Source organism: Camellia sinensis, chromosome 8, assembly GCF_055761805.1.
Source record: "Camellia sinensis isolate YWXY chromosome 8, ASM5576180v1, whole genome shotgun sequence".
NCBI classification, from domain to species: domain Eukaryota; kingdom Viridiplantae; phylum Streptophyta; class Magnoliopsida; order Ericales; family Theaceae; genus Camellia; species Camellia sinensis.
In genome coordinates, this window is record NC_138968.1 from 22,051,551 (window position 1) to 22,068,755 (window position 17,205).

Genomic DNA, 17,205 nt, shown 5'->3' on the forward strand with positions numbered 1-17,205 from the left:
CTCATCCACTATCTATTCGAATTTAGATAGATTAGAAAAAATCAATTTGCATCTGTCTACTTAGTTAGCGAATGGGAATTGAGCGGGCCATGCGAATTAGTGAACGAATACATATCAATTTGGCAGTTTAAATATTACTATTTTTGACCTTTTTCAAACTATTTTTTCACTAATTTTTTACTATTTTGCGTCTAATTTTTTTTAGAGTGATTCTATTTGCACACCACTAATATTTTTAGTGTCACGACCCAAACCTGCCTCTATAGGTTTAGCGTCGTAACCGGCCAGTAATTCTAAGATTACCAAAGGCCTCTAAGACAGATTCATAATATAAGGGGCTAGCAGAAGCAAATAACATATATACAATGTCTATAGAGCTGTGTAGACTTATATGAGACCGAAAATTTCATCCTTTATATATACGTATATAAACACCTCATTCTCATGACATCCAGATATAGTTAAAACAAAAGGGACTTAGCCCTATTACATAATACACAAAGGTTGTTCAAAGCAAAACAAAAGAAAATAAAAGCTTATGACTGGTTCACAAACTTGACCACAACCATTTATCGGGAACCTCCTCGTGAGACACAGTAGTTGGCTGACAGAACTGATCCAAACTGGAAGTCTCAAGCCTAGTCACGTGTCTGATCACCTACATACATAATATAAAAAATGAGCTGGAACCTAGTGAATAACAACAGAGTAAAGGTATTATGAATGATATCCATAATAGATTCAGAAATCAGAATTCAGATCAGAAACAGATTTATATACTTGTTCAGAGTTGCATGGTCATACGTGATACATCTATTAGCGCTAACAGATCAGATTGGTCATAAAGACCCATATACAAAGCAGATGGTCATTATGACTCTTATTCATATCCGACAGATGATTGTGCACAATCGTTACAGATAACCATATAGGTTTCACAGATAGTTTTGTTATTGGAACCCTCAGAGATCCCTGCCACCAGATAATAGATAACAAGTACATATGATGCTAAGGATGCCATGATACATTTCAAAAATAGAACAATCATTCATCTATACAGAAAATATCATTTCAGAAAACAGAGCTTATCATATCAGGCAGAAAATACTTATAATTGAGGGTTGGTTTGGGAAGTGGGTTGGCTTTTTGGATTTTTGGCTTTTTTGGCTATTTTAGCCTGGGTTAAAAAGCTTGGTTTGGGAAGAGCTTTTTGGCTTTTTGGCTTTTTTGACTTTTTTTCTGTGAGAAGAGTGTAATGATTATAGGTTAGATGTGATGTTTTGTTTTTTGTGGTTAAAATAGCCTATTTTGTTTTTTGTGGTTAAAATAGCCAAAAAAACCTCAACCAAGGCTCTCCAAACGAAGCCTGAACATATTTTTACAAAGTTGTTACTCATAGATAGCTCCAGAAGCAGAACAGATGAATCAGACAGATTAGAGGGATATTGGTACATGACCTACACAAGCACATAACAGATACACATTGAAACACACGCTCTGTAAACACTTTCGTCACGGGATAGAAGTTGTAGACCGGTTCTTCCCAGTTGATGTTTGGACGGACTACAAAGATACGTTGTTGGGAAATGTTGGAAGCATTCAAAAGGGTGCCATATATTTAGTGGCTGCTACTGTTAGTGGAAAGGAATGCAAAATTACTTTAAGGAGTCAAATGTACTTTAAAACTGTTTAGAATTGTAATTTGATGTATTTTTATTTTTAATGTTCAGGTTAATGGAGGTGGACGATATAAAAACTGGGGTTGTTGAAGGTGTTTCGGCAAGTGATTTCAGTTGTATTGAACTTGCGTTGCCTAATTTATTTTCTCAATTGAGGTTAAGATACAAACAACAAAATATTAGGGTTGATAAAATATTGATAAAATATTCCCCCCTTTGCGCACCCAATGCCAGTGGGTTGGTTAGAGTAAATGTTTATGATCGGAGGTTAGACGGTAATGACAGTTTGCAGGCATGGTTTATTTTCCCAGTAGATTGTCAATGCGAGTTAGTCTATTATGGGAATGGTTATTGTTCAATTAACGACAAACAGGTGCCATGGATGGTGAAGTATCGACTTGAAAATTCCAATATTAAAAGGGGGGTTACGTATTGTAAAATGAAAGGGTATCTGAAGTATTCTACGAGTGACATGCCAGAAGATTCGCAAATGAGGGCCCCTTCTATTGTTGTGTTATCTAAAAAATATAGTAATGATAATGTTGATGTCTGGCATTGTCCTCCAACGAAGGCCATTCCGATTCTGACACGGACTAAGTCTGTTGGTTTACCGGAGAGGCGAAAAGATTTGCTGTTAGGAGGTTTTGGGGAAAGTGGTTCAGTTATTCATGAACACAGAGGTCGTCTGAGTTTGTCAGAGATTGATGTACGCAGAGGTGGTGATGACACTAGTGATGTTGATCCTGGTCCGTCGATTTCAGAGGTTGGTGTTAGCAAAGAGGAAGTTGATCGTAGAGGATCAGTTGTTATGGATGCAGCAGAATTTTCTAATGTTTTACGAAATGTAATCATCAGTGTAAAAAATAGTGATGTGACTCAAGATGTTATAGTTGATGATAAGGGAAATGTAGTAAGTAAATAAAATTTTGAGTGGTTTCATAAATAAAATTAATAAAATTTTTCATTAATCATGACAGTGTTTGTATTAACATCAAACCATTTTCTCATTTTTGGGGACATTGCATCTAGCCAACTACTATCCCCATTTGTTAATAAAATACAATGAATTCCTCCTCTAATAGTGAGATATGGTTGGAACTTAACAAATACATGGAAATCTCTCTGGCAGCCTACTAAATTCTTCATTAATTCGGTAGGGACTGTCGAGTATTTGATGTCGTCTATCACGTTGTAGACGGCGTGTTGGTCATAGTCCTTGAAGCTTATTCTGCCGGAGAAGTAATTGTGTCGTCCGAGGCTTCTGGCCCAGGCGGTTTTGCCTGTTCTTGAGGGTCCTTCGAGGTAGAGGGAGATTGGGCGGATGGGCCTCTGCTCTGGTTCCTGTTATCAGAGGAGGAGGAGAGTTCTTCGTCAGTATATAAATTGTTTATATTATTTTTGTGTATCCCTAATCTAAGGAAATCGTCTTCCCTCCAAACAGAGAGACAACAATTTTGATATAACTCGTACTGAACGCAATTTCGACTTACAAACAAAATATTATTTTCTGCCCATTTTTTTACTTCTTCATTTAAGAAAGGAAATGAACTAAAAGGGCTAGTATATGGGGGCCTCTCTCTTTTGTAATGATCCCTGGAAAATATTTTTAATTTGGGGTATTTTGTAACGTAATCGGTGGGACATATTTCTTTATAGAGAGCAAAGAATTGTTCCTTCGTTTCTGTTTCGCCAAGTATTCCTTTCCAGAGTTCGTCTCTATTTTTCGAAGGACTTTTCCCCTTAGATGAAAATTCTCCCTATTTGACGAACTCGCCCCCTTTCTGTATATACTGTCGACTTGCTGTTGGCGAGTGGAGTTTTTCTATATTTGGATGGTAGATCCTCCCATTGGTTCCAGTGAGATCGAAAAATCTCGGGTTGGAGGTTTGGATCTTCTTCGTGCATTGAACTATGGCATGAAGGTAAGGGTTTCCATCTTCATGGAGCTCTCTTGCGACAAGTATGTAGTATGGCTGACAGGCTAGTTGGAGGAGAGATTGGAGGAGTTCTAAGAGTTGTTTTTTTGGGCATGGGCATTGTGGGTAGGTGAGGAAGACATTCTTGGCATAAAAACAGAAAGAGGCTTGGCGAGGCATTATTTAGCATATTTAGTGATTAACACTTAACTTATACATGTGTGAATATTGTTTGTCGAGGCTTTATATAGGGGGAGGTCACACCAGCTGGGGGGGTGCTATATATAATATTACTAGCGCCCCCTGTTGAAATTGTACCCGTTAGGCAATTTCATCCGTCGATGGACGTACGGATGGTGACGTGTAAGGTGGAGATTAAATCCGTACTCACACCAAATAGTAATCACTATTTGGTGTGAGTAGATGTGGCCGGATCCTGTCCACCTACGTGTCACGATCGTGGTGGTTTTGCTTGGAGATAAAGCAAAGGTGCACAGAATTCCGCGTGAATGAACAGTAATGGGCGGGAATTCAAATTTTAAATTCCGAATCTCCGTATTTACAGCTGTCTATATATCTGGGTCCAGCCTCAGATATTAGTCGGTAGAGAGAGATATGAGAGATGCTTTTGCAGTTGGAGAGTTATTACAGTGAGGTGATTTTCTGGTACCTTATTTCGCCCGTCATTTTCTTTCTGCCATTTTTGTTGATTTATTTGGTATACAATGTTGTACTCCTTAGAAGAGTATCCCGAGAATTATGGGCAGTCCACTCAAATGTGTGTAGATCGTTTTTTAACGTGGCAACTAAGACTGTAGGAAGAGAGCCAGCGGAGAGCTCCGATGAAGTTTGTTCCGGTGTACGAAGATCAGAGGGCAAAAATATCAAAGCTAAGGTGTCTGAACAGAAGGGTTAGCAGAGGTAACAGATCCTATAGAAGTGTTCGTATAAAAGATTTGGAGTTATTTATAAAAAATGGAAGGAATAGGAAGCAGCCATTACCGGACCCCCCTTGCGTACCGGAGGTCAAGGACACCGGCGTCTTATTTCGTTTCTTTCTAAGTATGTTTCTAATTCATATCTTCATTATTATGGCCTAAACTTAAGAATGCCTAAGATGCAATGAGGATGCAATTATGCACTTTGAAACACTTAGCAAAATTTCAGAAAACAGGGCAATTCGTTCAAGTAGTCTGTAAAATCTGCAAAAGTACTAGGAGCTCTCATTTTATGCTCGAGCCAAGACTAAAAATAAAGAGTGGTCGTTCGAGCGATCTTTCAGTCGCTTGAGCCAACCATCAAACTCTACAAAACCTCTGAGAGTTCGAAATTTATGCTCGAGCAACGGTTTGGTCGCTCGAGTGATGCGACTAAATTCTGAAATTTTCAGATTTCAGTTCCAAGTTCAAATCCAATTTCAAAGTTCCAAAACACATTCTTTTGGGAAAAAACTTTGGAAAACACTTGGAAACTTGTACCAAAACATGAAATGAAGATCAATTCACAAAATCAAAGCCCAAAGCAAGCCAATTCTTCAAAACCAATTCAAAACTATGCTCTTCTTTACATGTTATGAAGATGCATGTAATAATCTAAGTTCTCTATTTTGAAAGCATGATCAAATTAGACAAAATGATATAAAACATGATGAATTTCCAAAACCAAGTTGAAATAATGACATGCATGAGAGCGTTCTTGGAATTTAACTTCAAATTGTGATAAAATATGCATGCATGTATGATTTGTTTTCCAATTCTACTTCCTTAGCTCAAATCATGCATTAATTCCTACATTTTCTTGAATTCTCATGAAAACTAGCTTAATATCATAAAATGAGAGTTGAACTCTTACCTAGAGTCCTCAGTTGCCTTGAATTCTAGTAATTTTTTATATTTAGTTCCTCTAATTCTTCTTTTTCTCTTATTTGATCTCAAATTCTCTCATTCTCTATCTCTCTTTACATTTTTGTCTTCAAAATGATGAGAATGAGAAGTCTAGAAACTCATATTAGCCTTATATAGGCTCACTTAGCTTAGGCTAATTAATTGTGATTAGAGTTAAGTTAATTCAACTTAATAATTAATTTATTCTAATTATTTGATTTCGAATTGAATTATAATTAAACTTACCATAGGGTTCTAAAAATTTCAAATAACATATAAACATAATCAATTTTATGTTCGGATGCCGATAAAGCCTTCAATTAATAGAACAAAGCAGAATTCTGAACAAATATTCCTACATCTAACAGATAGGAATGCAAAACACATATAAAATGTACAATTAACACATAATCTCATTCTTAAAACTTAATGAGCATTCTTAATAATTGATTATGGGCTAATTACAGATCGGTGTTGTTACACTCAGTGTACACCATTACTGTACACATATAAAATAATTTTTAGGATTTAAAAATATTTTATTTCACACCTTACTTTCCATTACTAACTCTATATTAACACACTACTAACTATTTGAATACAAACTATTACACACACCAAAAAATCTTTATTTTCACCACTACACGCAACAAAAACCTCTTATAATCTTCAGAATAGAGACCATCTTCATCGGTCTTAATCTCCATCACCGACGAAAGTTTCATTCGGCCTTCATTTTCGTTGGTGTTGATCTCAATAGTTGGTGTTGAACTCTTGACATTTCAAATCGCTGAGAGAGTGTTTCATATGGCCTTTATCTTTGCTGGTGTTGATTTTCATTGTTAGTGTTGAGCTCTCATTTCTCATCGTCATTTTATATTGCAATTCTCACCCTTGATTCATGAGTGTGCGTTAATGGTGAAGATGATAAAACATAAGCGTACCTCTTTATCAAATTCACTTTTGTAATCAACAACACAATCAGTTTAACATTATTGTATTGGGTGGGTATAGAATTCTATAAAACATTTAACAAATTCATCAAATTAGTCATGTTCAATAACACAAATTTGAACAAACGTAATGTGTTCAAAAATTTATATCTGAATAACGAATAAAATTTTAATTTATTTTAATCAAACTAACTTAAAATGTTCAATTTTTTTATGTATGGATATTCAATATGTGGCCAATCATAATAATTTGAACAAAATTATTTTGTTCAAATATAAATAATCGAATATTGTATAAAAATTTAACTCTAGTTATCCGAACACGACGAACAAACTCATCTTTCCAACATGCGAACAAGATAAATAAAAAATTAAAAAGTTAAGTCATAGGCTAACCTTTTCAATGTTTAAATCAACGTCTTCAATGTTTATTTCGGAACCAACATCTCAGTGTCATCTATGGTGTGCAAATCTTTAAAACTAATTGATTTCAATATTCTTAAACCTTAAATCTTCAAAGACAACAATGTTTTGAGTTTGAAAAATAAGTATAATGAAGTGAGCTAATTGATAATGAATGATATCATGAGTGTATGTTAATGGTAAAGATGATAAAGAAATACAATGTTTATATGTTAAAATACTAAACCCTATAGGGATGATGGTGTGTAAAGAGTATTTTGTATTTTTAAATATGAAATTTTTGAATGCGTAGAATACAACCCATGTTCTTCTTAATGGTTATTTCATTAAATGATATTATTAGAATATAAATTTAATCTACTAATGGTGTATACTGAGAGTATTAATGGTAAAATAGAATCATCATTTTTTTTATTCTTTATAATAGAAATACAGACTCAACTTTCATATTTCATAAATAGAAAATATAATTACTAAATAAAAAGTAATAAGAAAAAAATTAAAAAATAAAAACATAACATCATTTTTTTAAGAAATGTTGGCAGATTGGGTTGGATCGGGTGACCTCCCATCTACTATCCGTCCAAACTTAGATAGATTGAAAAAAAATACATCTACATTCATCCACTCAAATCAATAAAATCATCAATTTTGTGACAGATTGGTTGGCCCATTCAATTTTGACAAGTTAGATGGATACTACTTGCCTATCCCTATTTGACAGTATCATAAGATATTGTTTATATGGTAATTTAAACTAATTATGTAATGATTTTTTTGATAAATTAGATATGTTAACTCATTTTTGTTAATTAATAAAAATAATAATAATTATACTTAGGGAGTATTTAAAAATTAACTTTTTTTAGTAATTTTTATAATGTTTTACACACACACAAAAAAAAAAAAAAAAAGTTAAAAAAAGCCATTTAACAACTTATGATGATTTTTTAATTAAAAATGAAAGTTCCTAAACAAGTCTTTAAGCACGAATAACTTGAATAACTTGTGTCATTGGATTGTTTTGAGAAATAGGTTAAAAGTTGATATTTTTATATTTTATAATTTTTTTCAAAAATAAATCTATACTATATATTAAGTAAAAAGGGGATTTTTAACCCCAAGCCTTGTGAGAGCTCCAATATCCCAATCTAAATTTTTTGATTTTTTGATTTAAAAAAAAAAGAAAAACCTTAGCATTTATTAACTTCTCTCAACCCTCAAGCATTGCCCTCATAATAACATTTTAATGCATTAAGAACAAGCATAAAAAAAATTCCTTAAAAAGTTCAACAGATATGAATTTCTTGAAAAGTTCCAACACATATGATTATTATCCCTAATAATAAGCATAAAAAAATTCCTAAATATCTATACTATATATTAAGCAAAAATGGGTTTTTAACCTCCAATGCCTGTGGGACATTCAATATTCCAATATGAATTTTCTAAATTTTTTATTTTTTAAAAAAAAAACCTTAACATTTATTGATTTGGTCAAAATCTCCTTATCAGCATTTATTAATTTTTTTCAATCCACATGTATTTTCACATACTTGCATTTATTGATTTGGTCAAAATCCCCTGATCAACATTTAAAATCCCCTCATACAAATAATTATAGATACAATCTGTGTATAGTTACTGTAGTACCCTTTTCAACTTCTCTCATACACTATGGTTAGTGATAAGATTGTTAAATTATTTTTATAAAAAATCTTAAAAAACATAATTTATATATTAAAAAAATCTAAAATAAATATAAATAACTATAATTATCCCGTATATTGTAGATATTAAAAGCCAAAAAATAAATTTTTACTCATTTATCCCAGCAAGCCATTGTAGATATTAATGAGCAAATTTAACATAAATATTTGGTCAATAAATGCTATGCGAATGGAATTGACGCAAATAGAGCGTGGCTTTCACGATCAATCATTGAAAGTGGGACTAAAATAATCAGGCCAAATAGATATGGATATTTTTATAAGAGATTGATCACCTGACAGCACGGTTACACAAGCTATCTCAAAACCAAACTTGAGAACAATGAAATTAAATTGAATCTTCTCTATCTTTATCCACAACACAACACGACGAACTTTGAGATTCTCCAAAGTCACCGACCTGTTCCTATTACACAATCTCTATTTCTTCCTTGTTGGAGTTCAGCTATCTTCAATTCAAATTCCGGTGTCCGAAACTGGCTGTCACCGGTTGTCACCGGGTGGGGTAACGCACACGTGTCGGTGGACCATACTGACTTTACGTCTCTAGAGAGAACTTTGTTTCGTTTTTTAAAAAAAACTCACGCATATGCACACTGCCTTACGTTACGACATCTAATGGTATATACGAAATTTTGTGATCAAAAGTCCAGGTGGAATGTTGTTGCTTTCAATAAAAGTGATTATATTGAGGGATTTGGGAAGAGGGATTTTAATTCAATTTATGTTAAAATTTATAAAAGAATAAAATATGCTTAAATAGTTTATAAGATAAAATATTATATCAAATTTAGATTTTATTTGTCATAATTTAAAAAAGTTAAAAAGTCACTTACATCATTTTATTTAAGTCAAATTATCTCTCTGTCACATCATTTTAAGCCCAACTCATACTCAACTTATATGTCATAAAAAGTCAAAAAGTACACTTATTTAGATCATCTCAAACCACCCCTTATAATTATTTCACTTTTTATTTTACAAACATCACATTCAACTATAAAAAAAATCCAATTATCTTCACAAATACAAAAATTTTAACCTACTACAACAGTCAAAAACTAAAATAACAACTTCTCATACATAATTTCACTTCATTTTTTTATCCCCTAAAGGACAAGAATGTCATGCCTCCGTTTGAGAAGGAAGATTTGAGCTAAAATAGTCATATAAGACAAAATAAGTTATTTTAGCACAATAAGACAAAAATCATATCAAATTTATAATTATTACATTTTTTCTCTCACAAAAAGTCAAAAAAAATTAAAAAATCATTCCTAAACGAACCTTAAATTGATACAAAATTAGGAATATTCGCATATGGAAGTGATTTAATTGTAGGGTCTATTGTAAAAGTAAACTCTTGTAATCAAATCAAAATCGAACCAGAAAAATCAGTTAGATTGTATTTAAATTGGTTTTACGATTATAAAAATTGAGAGCAGTTATTTCCACTTTACTTTATTTTAAATATATTTTTATTTTTATTTTTATTATACATAAAAGAAGTGTATTTGAAATAAAATAGAGTAAAAATAATAATTATATATAATAAAAATAAAGAATAGAGTGTATTTGAAGCACATCAAAGTGGGAATAACAGCTTCCTAAAACTTTTATATAAAAACAAATATATACACATATATATAATAAACAAACTAGCGTCCACCCATGCTATGCACGGAATAAATATTTTTTGTCGATATTTAGTATACTCTTTTTTTTTTTAATCATTTTGTTTCTCTTGTATGAAACTTTTGATTTAACTCACTTTTTAGAAAATTAAGTTTTTATTTTTTAGTAGTTTTTTTAATATTTTACTTAGTTTTTTAAAATTTTCTAGATATACTTAATCTAGATACACTTAAAAAGTATAATATTTATATATAAAAAAAAACTTTTAAAAAATTCACCAAATACACACACACAAAAAAAAAAAAAATTCAATACATTTTCGCATTTTGTTGTATTCAATAAATCTTTTAAAGGTTTTTGTACAAATTTTATACCTTTTAAGAATATCAAGATTAAGTGGATCTAAAAAATAAAAATAAAAATATTTTAAAAATCACTAAAAATATAAAAATACGAATTGAAAATTCAAAAAACTGTTTTTGAAAACTCCAAACCAAATAGAGTATTATTTGTAAATTTAAAATAAAAATAAAAATACGAATTTAAAAGTTGTGTAAAATTATAAATTTTTTTTTAAAAAAAAATTATGAGTTTAATGCAAAAATGACTTAATACCTGTTATGATTTTATAATATACATAAAATTAATTAATTTCCCCTTACTCCACCCAAAATAAATTTAGTTGTATTATGTGTAAAATTATTGATTTTATTTTTCATAACATAAAATAAAAATAAAACTAATATGTATTGTTAATATAATGGTAAACTTGCATTATCTTATTGGTGGAACACTGCAAATACCTATCAAAATATACTTTTAACCATCTTAAACTTTATTTTTTATTGAATTATTTATCCACTAAAATCATAAACAAAATATAGTATTAAATTTAATAGATTCTTGAAATCTAAGAAATTAAAGAAGTAATGAAAATAATTAAATTTTAATCTTAAATTAAAAAATATAAAAAAAAACAAAAGAATTGAAATCATGTCTAATATGGTAGAATTTTCATTTCAAAACATAAAAAATATTTCCAATTTTCAAACCAAGTATGTACATATATATTTTGGATTTTGTAAAACAAAATAAAACATGAAAGATTAAAAATTTTGATTGGAACACTCATAGTACCATCCACAGTAGTACCGTTATAAACCATTTCCTACCATATCTCAAAGTAAGACATGTAAAAAATAAAATTAAAAAAAAGAACAATACTACTACCAAAAGAATTTATATGAACATAATTTAAATTATAATCTGCCAAAAATAGAATGTATATGAACACTATTTAAATTCCTAATGCAAATCAAACCCATACTTTTCTCAATAAATACAAAAATGTGTCTTTGTGCAAGTGTATTCAAGGTATGTCAATAATAAAAGTACACCATTAATGAGAATAAACATAATGAATCTGCAGAATTGGGCTTGAAAGTTGTTTGGGTTGAAATTCTCTTAAAACTTAAAAGATTTGTGGTATCAAAATCTGCAACTTCAGCAGCCCATGCGCATGTTATTCTAAGCTTATAATTTTTGAATCGTAAGTGCAGCTGGATTTGTTAGACTGATCTGTCTATGTCTGCACATAAAGTTATGGGTAAATTACACTTGTTTTTTCTGCAATCTTTATAATGAAAATACAAAATCACAAATGGTGCAATATTTATAGTCAAAATACAAAATCACAAATGGTTGGAACAAAAAATAAATTAGTAAAGCAAAAGCAAAAGAAAAAGAAAAGAAGAACCGAGACATGCATTCGATCGAGAGGCGGACTGCTGAATTCGGGGACTGCTGATGTTCACTGCTGAAGAAGGAAGTTAATGAAGTATATTTTAGATTTGTTTGACGTGGGAGAGGGATATGTATATCTTGGATATGCATCTATTGTAGGAGTTGTGAGAAAGTGAAAGTCTTTATATCTATCTGTTATAAGTATATGGATAGGTAGGTGTTTTTTGTTTTTAGATTTGTTTGAGGTGGGAGAGTAACGTGGGAGAGGGTATGTATCTATTGTAGGAGTTGTGGGAGAGTGAAAGTCTTATTTATTTATTTTTTTTACAGCTTTTTATGGATATGTTTTGTTTGAAGGAAGTTAATGCAGTATATTTTAGATTTGTTTGACGTGGGAGAGGGATATGTATATCTTGGATATGTATCTATTGTAAGAGTTGTGAGAAAGTGAAAGTCTTTATATCTATCTGTTATAAGGATATGGATAGATGGGTGTTTTTTGTTTTTAGATTTGTTTGAGGTGGGAGAGTAACGTGGGAGAGGGTATGTATCTATTGTAGGAGTTGTGGGAGAGTGAAAGTCTTGATTTTTTTTTTTTTACAGCTTTTTATGGATATGTTTTGATTGGTTTTTTTTTTTTTTTTTTGATAGCTATTATGAATGGGTTTGTTAGGAGTTTTTATTGTTTCGAAAGTCTTTGAGAGGGGAGGAAATGAACTATAAACTAAAAAGAAAGCTGTCACGTATTTTTTAAAATTATGAGAATTTTAAAATAATATTTTGAAAATTTTTAGAAACACCACTACATTATATTATATAGGGGTATTTTTTTTAAGGTCCCTGATATTATGATTTTATAGTAAAAAGGACATCAAATATTTTCATGATGTCTAAGGTCCCTCAACATCAATCCAGAGAAATTTCAGTCCCAGAGAAAATTGGTCCAGAGAAATTCTGGGAAGAATTTCTCTGGACCAACCCAGAGAAAATTTAGTTCAAAAACCAGAGAATTTCTCTGGTTTTAACCCAGAGAAAATTCAGTTAAAAACCAGAGAAATTTGAAAAATCCAGAGAATGAGGTTCAAAGCAAATTCAACACATCCAACTCTACAAAGCCCATGAATGTACGTGTTGTATGTTACAATAGTTGGGCTTTCCTAACTCTCCTCCATTTCTTCTAGAATTCCAGTAGCTTCCTTTGCAGTAAAAGCTCATCATAATGGTATAGGTGCGTACATTAGCAAATTGGTCCAGAGAAATTCTGGGAAGAATTTCTCTGGACCAACCCAGAGAAAATTTAGTTCAAAAACCAGAGAATTTCTCTGGTTTTAACCCAGAGAAAATTCAGTTAAAAACCAGAGAAATTTGAAAAATCCAGAGAATGAGGTTCAAAGCAAATTCAACACATTCAACTCTACAAAGCCCATGAATGTACGTGTTGTATGTTACAATAGTTGGGCTTTCCTAACTCTCCTCCATTTCTTCTAGAATTCCAGTAGCTTCCTTTGCAGTAAAAGCTCATCATAATGGTATAGGTGCGTACATTAGGCAATGGTCCAGACTTCTTTATTTCTTCAAATAAACTTGCAAGATATTCCACTCTATTTGCTTCTGCCAAACATTTAAGCAAGAAATTGCATGAAAAAATACTAGGGTTTAACCCAATTTTCTCTGGGTTAACCACAACACGCTCATAAACAGATACCCAGAGAAATTTCCTAACCCAGAGAAATTTCCAGACAAAACTTTCTACAGAATTTCTCTGGACTCCACAACCCAGAGAAATTCTAGACTGGGTCATTTTATTAAATTGTGTACATATATATATGAAAATATGTAAAAAGTACCTTTCGATTCAAAATATACTAAAATGTCTTGGATTTCTCTTTGCAAAACGAAAAACTTTATGAAAATTCTAGGAAATATTGTAGAGATGTAAGAGATACAAAAAATACAATTTAATTGATAATATTGTGGTGCAGATTTCTGATGCTACGGGAGAGGCAACACAAGAAGAGGGATGGCTGCTTTGTCATATCTTCAAGAAGAAAAACCACCACAAAACCCTAGACAACAACAACAATCACATCATCAATGTGGAGACAAGAACCCAAATACCCAGTTCAACAAGTGACGAAGGCACCTTAGATCTGGTTTCGAGAAATTGAAGTCTCCTACTGACTGTTTGTTTCTCGGCGACGCCATTGAAGGCCGGATCCGATGAAGCTGGAGCTCAATCGGTTGGAGAATGAAGTTAGGGGTGAGGAACAAGAGTTGATCTGGACAGGTATGAGAATGGAGAAGTTTAGAGAGAGAGAGAGAGATGAGTTTTGATTTGGTAAGGTCAAATTTCTCTGTGATATGTTTAGGGACCTTAGACATTAAAAAATAATTTTGTGGATCTCTTCCATTATGAAAAGTGGGAGAGGGACTCTAGACCAATTTTTCCTATTATATATATAGTATAGTATAGATATGCCCCGACTTAAATAAAAACCTTTAAGATCGGAAACTAGACAAATAAGAATCGGAACTGATAAAAGCCAACCAAGTCAACAAATTAGAACAATTTACGATTGCGTCGATTTTTTTATGTTTTTGTTACTTTGATCTAATATATTTCTATTTATTGAATGTATAAGGATGTTTAGAAATACTGCATATTCATTATAACACGAACTTTTATTATAATGTATAATCTTTTTATATACAGAGGATTGTATTTGATTATGTAATCAAATGTTATATTTGTAAAAAATTATTTTAAATTTCTTAACACATGACCTAAAACACAAGTAACAAATTCTTATTAAATCATGGAGCTGTACTATGTTTTACCATTTTGCTTGACCATTTATGTTTATTATTTAGTGTAACACATTTTATTATCATTGATACAATAAGTCCCATGTACATAGCATCAGTATCTAAGAGTTGTGAAATGTGACACATCAAATGATAAAAACAAATGATCAACATAACATTTTATAAATTACAAACATAAGACTTGACCTAACAAATTAGCCGTTTATTAGGGTTAGTTTGAGAAGTGGGTTAACTTTTTAATTTTTTAGCTTTTTGACTATTTTAGCCTAGGGCTAAAAAGTCTCGTTTGGAAAGAGCTTTTTGATTTTTTTGACTTTTTATGCGAGAATGAATGTAATGACTATAGATTAGATGTGATATTTTGTCTTATTAAACTAAAAGTTTATTTTGTTTTTTAATGACTACTTTGCAAGTGTGTTTAGAAAGCTACTAAACACACTGGCAAAGTATTTTCTATGTGCAAATAATAAGACACAGTAATTACATTACAATGGTTATAAAAAAAATATTTAATGGGAATGAAAAAGTTATTTAGTAGATTAGGTCTACCACTTTACCTCATCTTCTTATGACAAAATGACCAATTACCCTCTTATAAGGTTGACACGTACTATATGATTGGTTGATCTTGTCAAATAAATAATTTTGATAATTAGATGAGTCTATTTATATGATTTTAAAAGTTAATAAAATAAAGTGATATTTAATGATAACTAAAAAATATAAAATGTAATTAACAGAAAAAATATATGATAGATTATTGGCAAGCAAAAAGTAACATAAGTGGTAACACATGTGGTACATTCATAAAGAGAGTCAGTTCACCATTTAAAGTGATCTTTAATGTAAAATGTCAAAATGAACTAATATTTATTCCAAAAGCAACTACCCTTGAAAGCAACTTAACATCAAGATAGTGAAGTCGGAACATCATTGTGAGCAATAAATTTTTTTGGATCTTAAATTTGTGATGGAGAAACAAAATAGATAAATTTCATTTACTTTTTAGGAAAATTTATCCATAAGTCTTAGTTTCTGAAAAGTTGAACAATTTAGTTCTAAAAGTTTTCTTATGCTCCATTTAGTCCCATTTGCACATCAATCTAATGTTTGAAACATTAATCTGATGTTTGAAATCTAATGTTCGAAACATTAATCTGATGTTCGAAATCTAATGTTCGAAACATTAATCTGATGTTTGAAACATTGTAATGGGACCTTTCAGTCTATAAGAAAACTTTTAGAACTAAACAGTGTATAAGTTATTAATTTGGGATTTATTGGTACATCCCCCTACTTTTTAATCATAAGTTTTTATAAATATAAAATTGAAACATAATTTTAAACTTGTTTGATGTAATTTATTATAAATTAAAAAATGATAATCTGAAAATAGAAGTAAAAAAATACTCTTTCCTAACTTTCAAATAAAATTTTTTTTTCTTCAGTTTTTAAAGTTATTTTTACTTAATAAATTGTAATAAACAGTTTGAAACAGTCTAATAGAATAAAATAAGCTAATACAAATCAATTATGTTGCACCAAAAAACACCAAATAATCTGAACAATAAAATTGCTTAAATATTTAATTTGTAAAGGAATTTATGTGGGGAAAGAAAAATAAAATATGATTTGTGAAATTTTTTTTTTTTATTATTTCTTTTCTATTTCACTATAAATTTTCTGTAAATTTAAAATTCAAACAGTACAACTTAGCAGGATAATAATAATAATTCCAAGTATGACTTTACTCCCTCATCTCATTTTCTTGCTTTTCATTTGATCCTCATGATCTCTTTAATTGAATTACCAATGTGAATTGTATTAATTTAATTTTAAGAACAAAAAAGCATGAGATAGCCTCAATAACTCATTTTAATATTTGTAATTGTAATGACAATATTCCTTGTAACAAAAATGCTATACAACATGAAAATATATTGAATTTTATTTAGAAAGTGAGTGTGTGGAAAACTTTAAACTAATGCGACATGAGCCACACCTACAATAATGGAATAGGGGTCCTTGTTATGCGCTTAAATGGGCTCATTTTAACATCTGTTTTGATGATTTGAACTATTCACATTGTAAAATATATCGAGTAGAACATATATGTAAAAAATTAAATTAATCGTATATCGTTAATATTTTTTCCGTTAATATTTTTTTCCATTCATATTTTTATTTATTTTTATACTTGGGCTAGTTTGGCAAGTCCAAAATAATTCAAAAAGTCAAAAAGTTACACAAAAAACAAAAAAGTCATTACTATTCACAAATAAAAAATATTTTTTATATTTTTATAATACAAAAATTTGATGAATGCTGTTAGCCGTACTTGTGAAGTAGGAAGGCAATTATACACTTTTTGGGCCAAAAAAAAAAAATTACATAGGTAAAGGCACAAAGTTTGATGC